The 17919-nt window shown below is 42.7% G+C and overlaps 1 pseudogene; it reads right to left on the reverse strand.

The window, feature by feature from the left end:
- Positions 1 to 502: 502 nt before the first annotated feature.
- LOC144365785 (butyrophilin subfamily 2 member A2-like) lies at positions 503 to 16992 on the reverse strand (annotated as a pseudogene).
- Positions 16993 to 17919: the final 927 nt, after the last annotated feature.

The following is a 17919-nucleotide window of genomic DNA, read 5'->3' on the forward strand; positions in this document are numbered from 1 at the left end:
ATAGAATGTGGACCATTATCAACCTCAAGGTTCCTCTACAAACATTCAAGTCCAGTAATGTGGTGTTCCACTTCTTTGATTTTTTTTTATTGAAATAGAGTAGCACTATGTGCCTAACCTGGTCTCAAACTTATGGGATAAGGTGATCCTCTTGCCTTAGCCTCCCCAGTAGATAGGACTACAGATATGTGTATGTGCTGCCACACCTGTGTGAAATAATTTTTAATACAAAAAAAACTTATGGCTCCTCATAGTTCAATTCCATATTCCCTAAACCAGTTACAAAACAATCAACTTAATCTTCTGCTATCTAAATATAAGACATGAACAGAACTCTCGTAACCACACATCTGAAGTCTGAACAAGAGCAAGAGGACAAGCCCACGGAGCCTTCCAAGTCTCATCTCAGGGAATTTGCCACAGGGAGTCTCTAGCCAAAGGAAGGACCACAGTGGGAACTCAGAGACAGCAAGGGATAATGTGGGAACAAAACCTGAAAGTGTCAGGGAAGTAATGGAGATTGAGCCTCTGGGGGAGCACCATCAACACCACAGACTAAGCTGAACATCTTTGTTGAGGTGCTTAGGATCTCCTCCAGAGGAAGTGAATTGTTAAGGGGTACACATAGCCCCTCGGACTCACTCTCCATGGAGCAGATGGTCATGGATACATCTCCATATATAATCATAAAGTATGGAAAGAGACCCCCAGAGAAAGAAGCTGTATGGAAAGAGAAAATTTGATACCTGTGGTGAGCCGTTCCTGCGGACTGTGGTCGCCATTACATGATGGCGCTGGCTCCGTTGTGGTCTGTGAAGAACAACTCCATATCAAAGAGAGTTGGCGTGTTCCCAGCTCCTTATCAGAGAAAGTTGGCATGTCATTTTCTAGCACCCTGTGAGAAGGGTACACGTGGCAGCTTTGCATTGGGGTTCGCGGTGCTTTATTAAGGCTGGGAGGGGCATCCGAGGTAGTAGTAGAAGAATTATTAGAAGAATATCAAGGGCCTGAATAAACTGCTGAAAGAAGATTCCTGAGTCGCATTTTCCTTGCGGGCAAGGGGGGTCGCGACAAGTGGTGCCGAGACCCGGGAAAAAAGAAACAAAGAAACACCCAGGAACCAGAACTTTCAGCAGTCAGGGAGGTGCACCGGTAAGTCCCAGGTAACGTGGGACCCGCTGTTAAAAAGCGGGAAGCTCCTCTGTAAAGAGAGGGCGCTACATCTTATAGCAATTGCACTCTGAATTTTTGTTCTCTTTCTGTGTATGTTCGTTTTGTTTTGTGTACTTTCACTTTCGATTTCTGTGTTTTCTTGTGTTGCGTCATGGGTGCCGTGACTTCAAGTCCACTTCTTCTGGCCTTAGATGGCCTTTTACGTTCCAAGGGACTGGAGGTGAAACGCAGTACCTTAGAGAAATTTTTACAGAGGGTAGATACAGCTGCACCATGGTTTGCATTTTCAGGCAGCCTCACTACACCCAGCTGGGATAAATTAGGCAAAGACCTTGACTTTGCTCGTGAGCAGGGCATGCTAGAGGGCGGGGTGATACCCCTCTGGAAGATGGTCCATAGTTGCCTTACGGATGGCAGATGCCAGGAAGCGCTTGTTAAAGGGCAAGAGGTTTTAGAACAATTGCATGAGGAAAAATCAGAAACAACAGAGAGCGAAGTGTCTCAGGAAGAGGGGAGTGTGCGGGGCGTGGAGAACGGGAGGAGACTGTATCCAGATCTCAGTGTGCTGCGCACGCCCCCATGCGAAAGTGGGTCAGAGGCAGAAGACGCTGAGGAGGAGGAGATAAGAACGCTGTCTTGGCAGCTAGGGAGTTTAGGTACAGGGAACAGAGATAAGCAAGAGCTCAAGAACAGACAGCCTCCCGATCCGCCTCCGTATGGCGGGGGTGTTTCAGGACGAAGTTTCCACGCCCAAACAAAGAGGGCTGCCGCTGCTTTCCTCTGTTCCTCAGGGCTGGCATATCATTGCTATTGACATTAAAGACTGTTTCTTTTCTATTCCTTTGCATCCTAAGGACTCACAGCATTTTGCCTTCACCCTTCCCTCGTGTAATCACGAGGAACCAGATCAAAGGTTTGAGTGGGTTGTTTTACCACAGGGAATGTCTAACAGTCCTACGATTTGTCAGATGTATGTAGGGAAGGCACTCGCACCTCTCAGACAAAAATATCCTTCCATCAAGATTATTCATTATATGGATGATGTATTATTGGCAGCCAAATTAGAGCAGTCAGTTAATGAGGCCTATAAAGACCTGGTGAAGTTGTTAGCTCAGTATGGATTACATATTGCACCTGAAAAGGTTCAAACAGGGGATTCTATTCAGTATTTGGGAGCGACGATTAGATATGACGTGTTAAAACCACAAAAAGTTACTATAAGAACTCAAGATCTCCAAACTCTAAATGATTTTCAAAAACTGTTGGGAGATATTAATTGGATAAGAGGTTATTTACATATTCCTAATATCGTGCTCCAGCCTTTGTATGCTATTCTTAAGGGTGATCCAGATCTTACTTCCCCTCATGCCCTCACTAAAGAGGCCAGAGCGGCCCTTATAAAAGTAGAAGAAGCTATACAACATGCTACTCTATGCAGGCTCCAGAGTGATAAACCTTTCCAGTTATGTGTGCTTGCCACTATGCGGCAGCCTACTGGAGTACTGTGGCAAGATGGGCCTTTACTATGGATCCACCCACATGTATCCCCAGGAAAATCTTTAGAATACTATCCTGATGCTGTTGCAGCGTTAGCACTTAGAGGGATTCAACAGAGCATTCAATTTTTTGGACAAGCACCTTCTTCTCTTATCATACCCTATTCTAAAGTTCAACTTAATGTTTTGTGTGCTACTCTAGACAACTGGGCCATTCTATGTTGCTCGTTTCAAGGGGATATTGATAATCATTACCCTTCTCATCCATTACTCCATTTTGTTAAAGAACATCCCATCATTTTCCCTAAAGTAACTTCACCCACTCCGATTCCGGGGGCTGTTAATATTTTTACTGATGGCTCTAAGTCTGGAATGGGAGCTTATGTGATTAATGACTCTCCCCCTGTCCAGCATCAATTTGCTCCTGGAAATCCACAATGGGTAGAACTACAAATTGTCATTGAAGTTTTTAAACAGTGTTCTTTTCCTTTCAATCTCATTTCAGACTCCATCTATGTGGTGCAGGCGCTCAAAATTCTGGAGGCTGTAGGAGCTATTAGTGACACCCGTACTGTGTCTGCTTACTTTAATCAGCTTCAACAGCTTATCCGTAGCCGTACTGCCCCTTTCTATCCAATGCACATTCGGGCTCACACCTCTCTTCCTGGCCCGTTATCACAGGGTAATGTCTGTGCTGACTCGGCAACTAGAAGCCAGTTGGTATGCTTGGCCTCCTCCTTAGAAGAAGCTAAATTGTTTCATCACAACTTTCATGTCAATGCTATGACACTGCGCAGACGTTTTTCTATCTCCAGAGCAGATGCTCGTCAGATAGTATTACAATGTCCCCATTGTGTCACATTTCTTCATCCTCCTACTTATGGTGTAAACCCATGAGGATTGAAGCCATTGGTCGTCTGGCAAATGGACGTAACTCACGTGCCTGACTTTGGTAACCTCAAATATGTACATGTTTCTATTGACACATACTCTGGAATTATTCATGCTTCTGCTTTATCGGGAGAAAAGGCACGTAATGTCATTACTCATTGCTTAGAGGCATGGGCAGCATGGGGTGCACCTGCATCCCTTAAGACTGATAATGGACCTGCTTATACGGGCAGACAGTTTACATCTTTTTGTTCTACTATGGGAGTACAACTTGCTCATGGGTTGCCTTACAATCCTCAAGGGCAAGGCATTGTTGAACGTGCCCACCGCACCTTAAAAGAAACCTTAGAAAAACAAAAAGGGGGAATAGGAGTTGACCACACTCCTAAAGAACGCCTGTCCTTAGCTCTTTTTACCATTAATTTTTTGAATTTGGATATTCATGGCCGCTCTGCGGCCGATAGACATGTGTCCCCTCAGCCCTCTGTGACTGGCTATGTTAAGTGGAAGGATGTTCTTACGGGCCAATGGAACGGCCCTGACCCCGTGCTGACATGGGCACGAGGATCTGTATGTGTTTTTCCCCAGGATCGCACGGAGCCGCTGTGGATCCCTGAACGCCTGACAAGAAGAGTCTCGAGATCTACTAACCAGCAGCAGGAGGTGCCACAACAGTCCCATGATGAGGAACTTCATTCTGATGAGTGCTCTGGCTCTGATGCTGGTGCCAACAGTACAGATGGCACCAATGCAGTGGTGGGCAGTGGCACGGGCATGGCCAATGCCAATGCCAGTTCATAGTAATTCTAGTGTCCTCCCCACTCTTTTTTCTACCTCATGTGAGATGTCTGCTCCTTGTACCTCTCCTAGAGGGGACATGGAAAATATTTTTAATCAGTCTCAAGTTAATCTCACAGGAGTTTTTTGTTTCAGTCTTGGGAACACTAATTGTATTAAGACCAAAAATTTGACTAACTGGGAGGACCCATTGCGGTCCAGTCGAGTCTCAGGGAGTATTCTCAGTGCTGTATTGAGCCAAGTAGTTTCAGGGAAGCAATCAGGCTCAGGGACCCCCGCAACTAGCTCTGTTTTAAACATAACTACTTTAGCTATTATCTCCGAGGTATTAATCCCAACGCCTCCTTCTTCTAATAGTACTTGCTATGCCACTCATTTCAAGGCCTCTCCTTACTGTACCCCTAATTTTGGTTTTCCCCCGACATTTACGCCTTGTCAGGATCATTCTTGGGAGAAACATCAAGTTGCTAAAGGTTTCTCCTTTTCCCCCCCTCTAAAGAGATATGTTTATAACTTTAACAACAATGCCAACTCCTCTACAGGAACAGGTTGGTCCTGGTTTCAATGGCTCATTTCCAATGAGAAGGGGGCTTCAGCCGATATTTCCGCATTGGCTCAATTACTAGGAGCCAAAAGTTGGCTGGCTAATGTTTCTGGCACTACTAAGGAGAGTGAACGAGGTAATAGGCTTACATCTGTTTCGTTCAACTCTCTGTTACATTATGCCACATTGCCTCCTGCAATGGTCTGTATCCAATCCCCGTTCCTGTTCCTTTTAGCTAATCACACCTCATCGGGGATGCTGGATTGTTCTATTATTACCTGTTTCTTATCTGAGTGTTGGAATGGTTCTTGGACTGTAGCAGTAATTATGAAAATTCCAACTTTTGTCCCAATCCCAGTCACTGCGGATCCAGATAAATTTCCTATTGTAGAGCTACTTAGAGTCCGCAGAGATTTTGGAATCACAGCAGCTATAGTGACAGCCGTGGCGGCATCTGCTGCAGCAGTTATGGCCGGAGTAGCCATGGCCAGTCAAGTACAAACTGCTGCCACTATTAATCAAGTTGTTCAACAAACGTCCACTATACTTGAATCGCAAAATGCGATTAATCAACATATTTTGTCAGGGATTTTAGCTACCAACCCCTGATTTTCTTCAAGCTCAGGTAGAAGAATTGGCTGACCTAGTACTTTTGGGCTGCATTGACCAACGTGCACATTTATGTATAACCTCTGTCAGATTTAATGATTCCAGGAATGCTTCCCACATCATTGGTGGATATCTGGCCGGAAATTGGTCCATGGAAGCGGAAGACATGATCCAGTCTCAACTAACCCAGATAGCTGTCTTGAATAGTACCCGTGTCGATCCCGTGACTCTGGGTCAATTCACCAATTGGATATCTTCTGCTTTTTCCTTTTTTAAGGAGTGGGTGGGAGTAGGCATTTTTGGTGCACTGTGTTGTTTTGGTATGTTCCTCTGTTTGTGGTTTCTCTGTCACCTTAAAGCTCGTAGTGCTCAAGATAAGGCTATGATCATACAAGCTCTTGCTGATTTAGAAACTGGCAACTCGCCACAGGTCTGGCTTGCGCATCTTAAGCACTAAACTTTTGACATGGTCATTGCACCCCAAGTTATTATAACATTGCACTGGGATTGACATGTCTTTCCTCGTTATTCTCTTAGTGTCAGAAAGCCCTTGCACTCTGCCGGTCTTGCTACCATTGCACGCAGATGGGTTTCTACACTAGTGCCTTTGACATGGTCGTTGCACCCCAAGTTATTATAACATTGCACTGGGTACGACATGTCCTTCTTTTGTCTTTCTCTTAGTGCTGGAAAGCCCTTGCACTCTGCGGGTCTTGTTGCCATTGCACGCAGAAGGGTTTCCACACTGGTCTTTATCTATCACTTTAAAGTCCGTGCCTTTCTTTCAGGGTGCTGCCAACTTGTTTGTAGTTGTACTTCTAGACAGCCACAGTTCAACCTCAGCTATTCCCTCTTACTCACCATCGTCACGATACAGGATGCGAGGCAAGGCACTGCACTTGAGTGATCCATTGAGAAGAGGGACCTCAAGGGGAGCATGTCCTATTGCATGCGGGTTTGACGTGTCTCTGCCCCGCCCCACGAAAAAAGGCGTCGGCTGATATGGTGTCAGATCTGGGGAAGGTGCCCCCTGGGGCTGGCCCATACTATGCAGCCACTTTTGCACAGTGGGATAGGACCTCTACTCTCGCCTGTATTGTCTTAGTGAAACAAAAAGGGGGAGCTGTGGTGAGCCGTTCCTGCGGACTGTGGTCGCCATTACATGATGGCGCTGGCTCTGTTGTGGTCTGTGAAGGACAACTCCATATCAAAGAGAGTTGGCGTGTTCCCAGCTCCTTATCAGAGAAAGTTGGCATGTCATTTTCTAGCACCCTGTGAGAAGGGTACACGTGGCAGCTTTGCATTGGGGTTCGCGGTGCTTTATTAAGGCTGGGAGGGGCATCCGAGGTAGTAGTAGAAGAATTATTAGAAGAATATCAAGGGCCTGAATAAACTGCTGAAAGAAGATTCCTGAGTCGCATCTTCCTTGCGGGCAAGGGGGGTCGCGACAATACCCATCAAACATGTTATAGAAGGAGACATCCCCTTCACTTTAGTCCAGGAAAACCCTCACCCTGCAGAGATCCTGCCTAGAAGGTAACCAAGTCACAGGATCAGTCCAGGCAAAATATATATTGTTAAACTTCCCCATGACCCCAAACCCCCTATCTGTTAATTTCTTGGGCCAGCCTGTTCTGCTCACATCTTTCCTACAGACTCCCAGAGTCCACTTGCTGAACAATCCATTCTCTATCTCCACTTCCCAGTACCATATTCCTGATGTGAAGCCCTCAAGACCCAATACACTGCACTTTTCATCGTGGTACACACATGGATCCTTCCATGTCTTTCCATGAGAGACAGAAATCCTATGGTGAGCAGGATCTGGATCCAGAGTGATAGGCCCTGTTGAGAGAGTTATCAATCATGCAAGTTACACCCCTGCCCCAAAAGAAGCACATAGCCATCCACCACCTCACAGCCACATAGCTGCCTGAGCAGAGGAGGGAATAAGCCTCCTGAGATATGAGTCTTGTAACTCAAGCCCACATCCTCAACCAAGAGAAGAAGCCAGAGGCTGATTTGGGGGATAGACTTGTGACAGGACCTTTGATAGCCAGAACCAGTTTTGTGACCATCACTTCTGCCAAAGCAATACCATTGTTGATGCCAGCATCTGAATCACCACAGTGAACTTAACAAGAAGCCAGAAGCCATGAGGGCAACAGAAGGAACATCTAGAAGCACACAGTTACTCACAGGCTTGAAATCATTCCCTCCACCAATCTACAAGAGAACACAAATCTCATATCAGGGATTTGCAGAGTCTCTACACATCAGGGTTAGCACCCAGTCTTCTGAAACACAGCAGTGTGGGAGGAAGAAGGGAAAAGCTGTGTGAAAACATTCAGCTGATGTATTTGTTTTTTACACACACACATACACACACACACACACACACACACACACACACACACAACACTACTCATGTATCCTGCTGCAGCCTTCCCATGAAGACTAAGCCAAAAATATCCACACCCCAGGATCAAAATGCTGAATATCAATTTGAAAGATCACTGTACATATTTAGCTACCAAATAATGCTTTCTCAAGACACAGACACACAACCATCCTGAAAACTGGGTTTCGTAAGATATAATTGAGGTTATCAAAATTTCAAAGACCTCTATTTACTTATAAAGAACTAACTATGAGCAGACTACCATGGGCACTCAAGCCCAGTGGCCCAGATCCACCTACACTGGCCTCTGCAGGGCCCAGGCACCCAGAAGGCCTGATCCATCCCTTTACCGGTGGGGGAAAGACTTGCCAGAGCCTAGCCTCTGGTGCAGGACTGTCCTTTCTGACCAGTGGACACCATGGGAGCCACGATCCAGCCCACACTGCCCACAACAGCCCACGTGGGATCCAGGCCTGGTCCACCCGTCCCTCAGTGGGGCAGACACTGTCAGAGCCTAGCCTTTGGCACAGGACTTCCCCTTCCAACCTGCAGACTACCTTGGGAAGTCAAGCCCAGTGGCCCAGATCTACACACACCCACCTGTTGATCACACAGTCTCATAACAGGTCCAGTCCACCCCTCCCCAGGTGGGGCAGACAGCCAAGAGAGCCTAGCATAAAATTTATGCTTTTTTATTGAGTTTTTAAATTTGATTTATTGTATCCTTCATTTCAAGTATTTCTAACTGTTTTTTTCCCATGGTATCTATCTCTCTCTTGAAGTAATCTTTTGCTACCTGTATTTGTTCTCTTATAGTTATCTCTTATCTCATTGTTGGAGTGATAAATTTTTGCTTGTATTTTCTCATTTGGGTCCTTCTTTAATTCACAGATCATTTTAATTATGAACCTTCTGAACTCCTTCTCAGACATTTCATCAACTCTTCTGTCCATGGGTTCTGTTATTATAGTATCTTGGTTTGTTTGGGGGCACCTTCCTCCTTGTTGTTTCATGCTGTTTTTGTGTATTCCTTTCTTGCAGTGTGGATCTGAGATATTACAGTTTCCTTTCTATATTCTTCTAGAATCCATGCAGATTGTCTATACCTCATGTTGATGTTGGGCTTCCAGACCCTGCTAGTGTCCCTCAATGAATGCTACTGCATCCTGTATCTGGGTCCTGCATATGTTGGAGTGGGTGGATGTGGGCCACTTGGCTTGACCACCTATTGTAGTCTGCTGGTTGGAAGGGGTGGTCCTGTGACAGAGGCTAGGCTCCTCAGCACCACAAAATGAAAAACTAAAACCAAATTTAAAAAGACATTTGCGAAATTACCAAAAATGAAGAATGATTTAGGGCTGAGGTCATGGCTCAGAAGTAGAGTGCTCAAAGAGCATGAATAAGGCAATGGGTTCAATCTTCAGCACCACATAAAAATAAAGTAAAGGTATTGTTCCCACATACAACTAAAAAAATGTTTAAAAATGAATAATTATTAAAAGACAGAAATATAAGGATAGTTCTGTGGTCTAATCCCAAAGAGAAGTCCCTATGGTCTTCCAATGCAAGTTACAATAATTTTTCTCTCCTTCCATGAGAATTTCGTATTACTGTTGTGCTTGGCTTTGATTAGTTTGGGAAGGAGACAGATTAATGTATGAGGAGCATGAAAAAAAAAGAGTAATTAAAAGTGTTTACTGGGAAGGTGCCAAAAAATTAAAGAAGGGAAAGCAGGAAAATCTGTCTTATCCTGTGGTTGAGGCCACTGATACAGAAGGGCAGAGGAGGACCCTGGAGGAGGGAAGGCCAAAGACACATCAGAGTCACTTACCTGCATACAGAGGATCCTTCTTCCAGGCTGAAAGGGAACACATGGTGGTGAGACCATACTCAGCATGAATGTACCTTCCCTGGCCTCCTTCCATTCTAAAGCTGAGACTACCCATAGGAGAAGAGAGCCAGAAACAAGATGGCCACTTGCAATATGCAGGGTCCACAGGGTGTTTTGGGAAATTCCCTGGACCACAGATCAAAATGGCTGCTTTACAGGCCAGCTTCTAAGCCACTGTCCCACTGATTTTTCTCTATCAGAAAACTGAGAAAACTTTCTGTCTCCATTCCATCTGAGTCAGTCTCTGTTCATTTTTCTAATGCCTCTAGATTCTCCTGTAAATTCAAGTTGTCCAGCATTGTTTGTAATCCTTTTTCCCTTCTTTTTTCATGGTGTTCATGTTACTTTCCAACTCTGTTTAACTGCTGTGCTTCAGTTTCCTCATATAAATTTGTTTTGGTTTTGTATATCTCTGTGGTCTCTCCTTTGTGGTGGGAGACTATGTCTAGAGCTGTTGAGCTTTATTTTAATTTAAAGCTGATTCATTCATTTCATAAAAGGCTTCTGGAGACTGCTACTAACACCTTTCTATCATCACAGGGTGTAAGTGTCCAACCAACAGCGCCACCTTCATATGTTGGGAGGCCCCCAACCCTCATAGTTGATAGATGGGATCCTGAGACAGAACCTCAAATATTAACATGCCCTGTATTTGAGCAGGCAGGAGGGAAGAGAATTCACCATGCTTTAGATTTCAAAACAGTGAAGCAGCTAAAAGAGGCTGTAACAACCTATGGTCCTCAAGCACCCTTCACTATAAGCATGGTTGAATCCATTACCAACTTGAACATGACACCAGCAGATTGGGCTAATATGTGTAAAGCTGTGCTAAATGGAGGACAATACCTGTTATGGAAGGTTGCCAATGAGGAATTTTGCAAGTAGACGGCTAGGTGAAATGCAGCAGCTGGTTATCCTCAGAGAAATTTAGATATGTTGTTAGGAAAGGGACCTTATGAGGATCAGCAGCAACAAATTGCATATGATCCTGCCATATACTCACAATTGCTGCAGATGTGGTTAGGGAATGGAAGACTTTACAAGGACACGGAGGTTTACAAGGTCAATTATCTAAGGTAATACAAGGAGCTAATGAACCTTATGCTGAATTTGTAGATAGGCTTATTCAAACAGCTACCAGAGTTTTGGGGAATACAGAAAAATCAATGCCATTAATAAAACAACTGGCTTATGAGCAAGCAAATCATTGGTGCAGAGAAGTCACTAGACCATGGAAACACGAAGATTTAAACACATATATTAAATTATGTAGAGACATTAATGAACAAGAGCAAGTCTTGGCAGCTTCAGTACAACAGGTTTTAGATACCAGGCCAAAAACATGCTATAATTGTGAACAAACAGGACATTTTAAAAGGAATTGCCCTATAGGAGGAGGGTTTAACAAAACTAGGTATCAAAGGAGTAGAATACCGGGTATTTGCCCATGATACCACAGAGGGAGACATTGGGCTAATGAATGCCATTCTCAAACCACCATAGAGGGTACTCTGTTATCAAAAAACGAACAAGAACCAGGTGTCTATACACGATATCATGAAGAAAAACATTGGGCTCCATTGCCACAAAATGAACAGGGGGGCCCAATGCTCTGGGGCCCAAGACCACAAATATATGGGGCACTGGAGGAACCCAGCAACCCCATAAGGATAGTGCCCAGGACACATTGTCCATTAGATCTCTCATCAGACAAACCAGAGAGAACACAGGGTTGGATGTCTGAGGCTTCACAAGAGCAGGACTAACTCCAGAGATGGGAGTTCAAATCATTCCCACAGGGGTAAAAGGACCTCTTCCCAAAAAAAAAAAAAACAGTAGGCTTATTATTGGGATGAAGTTCTTCTACTCTAAAAGGACTTATGATAAGTCCTGGGGTAATTGATCCCGATTATGAAGGTGAAATAAAATTTATAGCCAGTTCTCCAAAGGGTATATCAGTAATTTCACCAGGAGATAGAATAGCACAGTTATTAATAATATCCAGCCTACATAATAAATTTTCCAGTCCTACTGTAGAAAGAGGTTCCAGGGGATTAGGCTCCACAGGTGTACATTGGGCTATGTTTTCTTTAAATTTAGATTCTCGCCCCATGCTAAAACTAAATATTCAAGGACATGAATTTAATGGGCTACTGGATACAGGTGCAGACCTTAGCATCATCTCTCATCAAGAATGGCCAAAACATTGGCCATTACAACAAACCACTCAAATGCTTCAAGGCCTAGGAGTGGCGACTAATCCCCATAGAAGTGCAATGGTATTAGATTGGAAGGATTCTGAAGGATGTGAAGGAACTACACAGCCATATGTATTGGATCATCTTCCTATAAACTTTGGGGGGACGAGATGTCCTAGATCAATTAGGACTAACATTAACAAATAACATTAATTCAAATGCATCCACTATTATGGCTAGACGAGGTTTTAGGAAAGGAAAAAGATTAGGAGAACAAGAACAAGTTATAGCAGCACCAATACAAATAGATCAAGGAACAGACACACATGGATTGGATTTTCAGGAGGGGTCACTGAGACAATAAAGATTACTTGGAAATCAGAAAGATCAGTATGGGTTCCTCAGTGGTCCCTGACTAAAGAAAAGATACAAGCAGCCCATGACCAGGGCAAACAACAATTAGTGGAAGGACATATACAACCTTCTGTATCTCCCCATAATACTCCCATTTTTGTCATCAAAAAGAAATCTGGTAAATGGAGATTATTGCAAGATTTAAGAGCCATTCATAATGAGATGGTTATTATGGGACCTGCTCAATCAGAGATTCCTCAATTGTCTGCTTTGCCAAAAACCTGGTATGTTTTAGTTATAGATATTAAAGATTGGTTTTTTTTCAATTCCAATTCATCCTGAGGATAGTCCACGTTTTGCATTTACTATCCCTGCAATGAATCATGAAGGTCCTGATGAGAGATATGAATGGAAAGTACTCTCTCAAGGGATGGCTAACAGCCCAACTATGTGTCAAATTTATGTTAACAAAGTAATCCAGCCACTTAGAAATCAAAATCCTGAACTACAAATATTTCAATATATGAATGATGTATTATTAGCACACAAAGATAAAAACACATTGCTAGAATGTTATGCCACACTTACAAAATTATTAAAAATTATAATCTAGACATAGCAATAGATAAAGTACAAGTAAATTTTCCAATTAATTATTTAGGAGTTCTATTATCCTCAACCATGGTCCGTTGACCAAAAATTCAAATACGAGTAGATCAACTCAAATCACTTAACGACGTTCAAAAGTTATTAGGAGACATAAATTGGATAAGGCCTTATCTAGGCATACCAACAGGAGAGTTGGGACCTTTATTTTATATCCTAAAAGGTCCATCAGATCCAAATTCACCCCGAATTTTAATGCCTGAAGCAAGAAAGGCATTAAAAATTATTGAAACATATTTGGAAAATATGCATTTGAAGAGAATTGATATGTTTGCCTTTATTATTTATTGTACTACCAACAAAAAATATTCCTACGTGAGTATTTTGGCAAGAAGGTCCATTATTATGGATACATTAATCTTATTCTCTTAACACTATTCTTACTAGGTATCCTGAGGCTGTAGGACAATTAATACTCAAGGAATAAAAGCAGCAAAGGGAGTGTTTGGAATTTCTCCCAATAAAATTATTACTCCATATACTATGAATCAAATTGATGAGTTAGCTGATGAGTTAGCTATTGAGTTAAATACTTGGGCAATAATCATGTGCAAATCTAATGATTCATTTGATAACCACTTACCATCTAATCCTTTATTGTCTTTTTGGCCATTGCATCCTGTAATTTTTCCAAAAATGACAAGAAAAACACCTATCATGAATGCTCCAAATGTATTCACTGATGGGTCAAATAATGGTACAGCAGCAATAGTTACACCTGATCAAACTTTTACATTTTTAGTACCCAAACAATCAGCTCAAAAGGTAGAGCTTAATGCAATATTACAACTTTTGGATTGTTTAAAGATTCTGTATTTAATTTATTTTCCAGTAGTCAGTATATAGTTAATGCTATAGTATCCCTTGAAGATGCTGGTAGGATTTCCCCTTCCTCTACTGTTTTCTCTTTGCTTTCCACTATACAAAGTCTAATCTTGGACAGAAAAGATCCAATCTTTATAGGACATATCAGGGCACATACAGGATTTCCTGGAGCCCTTAGTTTGGGCAATGATTTAGCAGATAAAACTACACATGACATACATATTTTCTCTACACTAGAAGAAGCTACAAATTTTCATAAAAAGTTCCATGTCAATGCTAATATTTTACAAAAGCATTTTTTAAAACTAAGGAACAAGCTAGACAAATAATGAAACAATGTCAAAATTGTGTGACCTTTTTTACCACAAGTTAATTTTGGAGTCAATCCTAGAAGACTGATACCTAACCATATTTCGTAGATGGACATCACACATTTGCCAGAATTTGGAAAATTAAAATATTTGCATGTTACAGTTGATACTTCTTCCAGATTTTTGATGGGCTCCCTTCATGCCAGAGAAAAAACTAAAGATATTATAGCTCATTGCTTACAAAATTTTGCCACTGTGGGTGTTCCAAACAGTTAAAAACAGATAATGGTCCTGGTTATACTTCTATCTCTTTTAAACAATTTTGCTCATTGTTTGGCATTACTCATATAACAGGAATCCCATACAATCCACAGGGACAAGTCATAGTTGAAAGAGTTCATCAAACAATTAAAATGTACTTATTAAAGCAAAAAGAGTGAATTGGGAAGGGGTATATATTCCCCAAAGATAAACTTTAAATAACCCTTTTTATTCAAAACTTTTTAAATTTGGATTCATCAGGGCTTAGTGCTGTGGAAAGGCATATGTGTCCAAATAATGTACATAAGCCCAAGGTACTTTAAAAGGATATTCTAACAGGACAATGGAAAGGTCCTGACCCAGTAATTGACTGGAGTTGGGGGTCTGTTTGTGTGTTTCCACAGGGAGAACAGCAGCCAATTTGCATTCCAGAGAGATTAACTAAAGCGAATTCTACAGGCCAAAAAGAAGATGATTTGGCTCAAATCCATAACAGCTGATATCCAAAACTCCAGTTTGGCTATCCTTACATCTGTGACAGAACCAGGATGCTTTTTTCAATATCTATTTTTTTATTGCCATTTCCCACATCATAAAGTTCTATTTTGTTCTTTGAGCTCATACAGACCTAGGTTAATGTTTTGCTGATCAGTTCTATTTTTTGACTATAGAGTTTTTAAACATTGCAATGGAGATTTCACCTGTAAAAAGTTATAAGGCCTTTACTATTATGTTATGTGTTGTATGTATTATATTATGTGTGCACACTTGTGTTTTGTGTTGTATGTTTGTATGTGCCTATGTCCATATATCATATATGATGAGCGCTCATGAAAAAAAGGATCCAAATATTTTTTTTCTTATTCACATGATTTAAAGGGTTTAATTTAAATTGGGTAAACAGCTGTTGAGGATTGTTTTAATAGGTGAAAAAAAAGGAGGTTAACAGATCTGTTTGTTTACTTTCACCTTTCCTTTTCATTATATTTAATAATTCTGTTCAGGATAATGTAAATTGTTCAGAAAATTGTTTTCTTTTAGTGCCTGCTGGAATGTTACATAATTTTTTTTTAGCCATTATTGCCAGAATTCCTATCTTCATCCCAGTGCTGGTGAAGACAAAGATAAAACCAATCTACAGATTCTTCAATAGCTATCACTGAACTGCTCTCAGAGCTTACCAGGACTATGTATCACTTGTATGCATTGTGAACTATCTGTTGGTGCAATGACTTGTGGTAGTGTTGGGGTATTTTTGCTGATGGTATCATCAGTGGTATGATTTTTCCAAAAGGAGCCGTCAATTGGCTTGGTGTATCCTCCTCACTTCTGCTTGTGATGATAATTCAGGTAAAATTTGGGGGCCAACAGAGGTGAGGCAAAGAACCTCACACCCCCCCACTGGTACAAAGGCCTATCCACAGGTGTGGCTGTATGCTGGACTGGTAGTCAATGACAGGTAAGATCCAATTGCAATGGTACCAACCTAAGACAGGAGGCTGATGCCTTGAGGTCAGCTTATCTGATGATGGGCAAGGACCATATGTAGTATTGGACAACCTAAGGCAGGCACAGTTCGTAAGCCACATGCTTGTTGTTTAATTAAACAGAGAGAGGGAGATGTTGAGAGCCACAGCCAAAGAAGCCCCAGCAAACTTCCAGCTGATTGGCTCATCACGGCCCCAGCATACTTCCAGCTGTCAGCTGATTGGCTCCTCTGCGGTGATGCTCATTGGCTGTTTCCCCACTCTTTCAGGCCATGGAGCTGCTCATTTGGGAACTCTTTTGACTCTGCCCATGCAACCCAGCCAATCGGCCTCAAGAGCGGGAGGAGTGGGGGTTGAGAGGCTCGCCGGAAGCTGGTGGTGGCAGTTGGGCTCTGAGGGAATTCCTGAAGAGCTCGGGTGGTGCAGCGTGTCTGTTCTAAAAATAAAGTTTGTTTCTGCTTGACAAGTGGCTCGTGAATTATGCCCAGCCAGACTGTGGCATCACCTCAGGGCTGGCATCTCTGTTACACTGGTGCACAGAACAAGACCACACATATTTCAGGTGCTCAAAAAACAGTGTTTGTATTGAAACAATGAATAAATGAATGAGCCAATATTTCCTCTATTTCACCTACAAAATGTGAGCCTAAATTAAATGACACCTGACATTCCCACCAAACCCAGTATTCCCAAGATCTCCAGAATAGACATCAAGTAACTAACCTGCCGCCTTCACTTCCAAATCAGCCTCCTGATAGAAGCCTCCCTTTCTGAAGGAGCAGGTGTACATTCCATTGTCAGAAACCTGGACATTGTGGATGTGCACAGCAGCCTGCCCCTGGTTGGGAAAGTTGCTCACCAGTGAAGTCCATCCTGTGTACTCAGCCATCTGCTCCTCAGTCTTTTCCCATTGGTTCCAATAGATGAACACAGCTTGTGAGAATGTGCTACAGAACCACCTGAGTCCCATGTTCTCTGCATTGATGGCTGGGACTATGGTGCAGAGCAGTGTGGCATCCTCACCAAGCACTGCCATAATGGGGTGTTGAGGGTCTACAACCTAGAACTGCTCTGTGGACAGAGACATAGTGGGAATAAAGCTTCAGAGACACATAACACAAAACAGAGAACACACAGCATCCAGCAAGGAGGCCAGGAACACTGGGGCATGATCCAGAAAGATGACCCCTGAGGTCTGATGGATTTGGAAGAGATCTTCTGACCACTATGATGTGGCCCAGAAATTATAACAAAGCCACTCCCTCATTGGCCTCTGCTCCTCCCTTACTTGAAGAAATCTCTAAATCAGTGGTACCCAAGCCTTCATGCAACTGAACCACTAGGATGCCTTACAGAGCACACATCACTACACCCCACTCTGTGTCTCATTTAGTACATCAAGGATGGGCCAAAGAATATGAACTTCTTCAGAGTTCCCATGGTGGTTCAGGAAGCACACCTTGGGAACCCCAGGTCCAACTTGGGCTGTCTCAAAATGAACCTGAAAACAGACAAAGGTGAACACTCTTTGGTCATTCAGACACAACCTGAAAATTCCCCTCTACCAATTCTAAATTTTTTACTTCAGTTGATATTTTTCTCCTCTAATAAAGGAGGAGAGAAATACATATGCATTTTAAAACAGAGTCAAATGCTATTTGCTGCTGTGAAAATCCTGTTATCATCATTCATGGAAAACCCCATCACTGCATGTTCAAGAAGCAAGTTCACCTAATCCTCCACCCCTTGTTGATCTTGGTCTTCTGAGGATACCACATGACTCCTCTGCAGGACACGCTGCAATGGGCCTCAAAAGAGCTACTCTCATACCCTGTGCTGTTCCACTCTGGTCTCAGCCACCATTAAATCTCAATTGGAGGATAAATAGGATTCCTGACCTCAGTGATCCTTTTAACACATGAGCTAATAGATGTTACTGCTCTGCTCAAAGCCTCCACATGGTTCCCAACCTCTCCCCAGACCTGGCAAGGTGAACCCTCCTTCCCAAGACCCC

This window comes from Ictidomys tridecemlineatus, chromosome 8, assembly GCF_052094955.1.
Source record: "Ictidomys tridecemlineatus isolate mIctTri1 chromosome 8, mIctTri1.hap1, whole genome shotgun sequence".
Classification (NCBI taxonomy): domain Eukaryota; kingdom Metazoa; phylum Chordata; class Mammalia; order Rodentia; family Sciuridae; genus Ictidomys; species Ictidomys tridecemlineatus.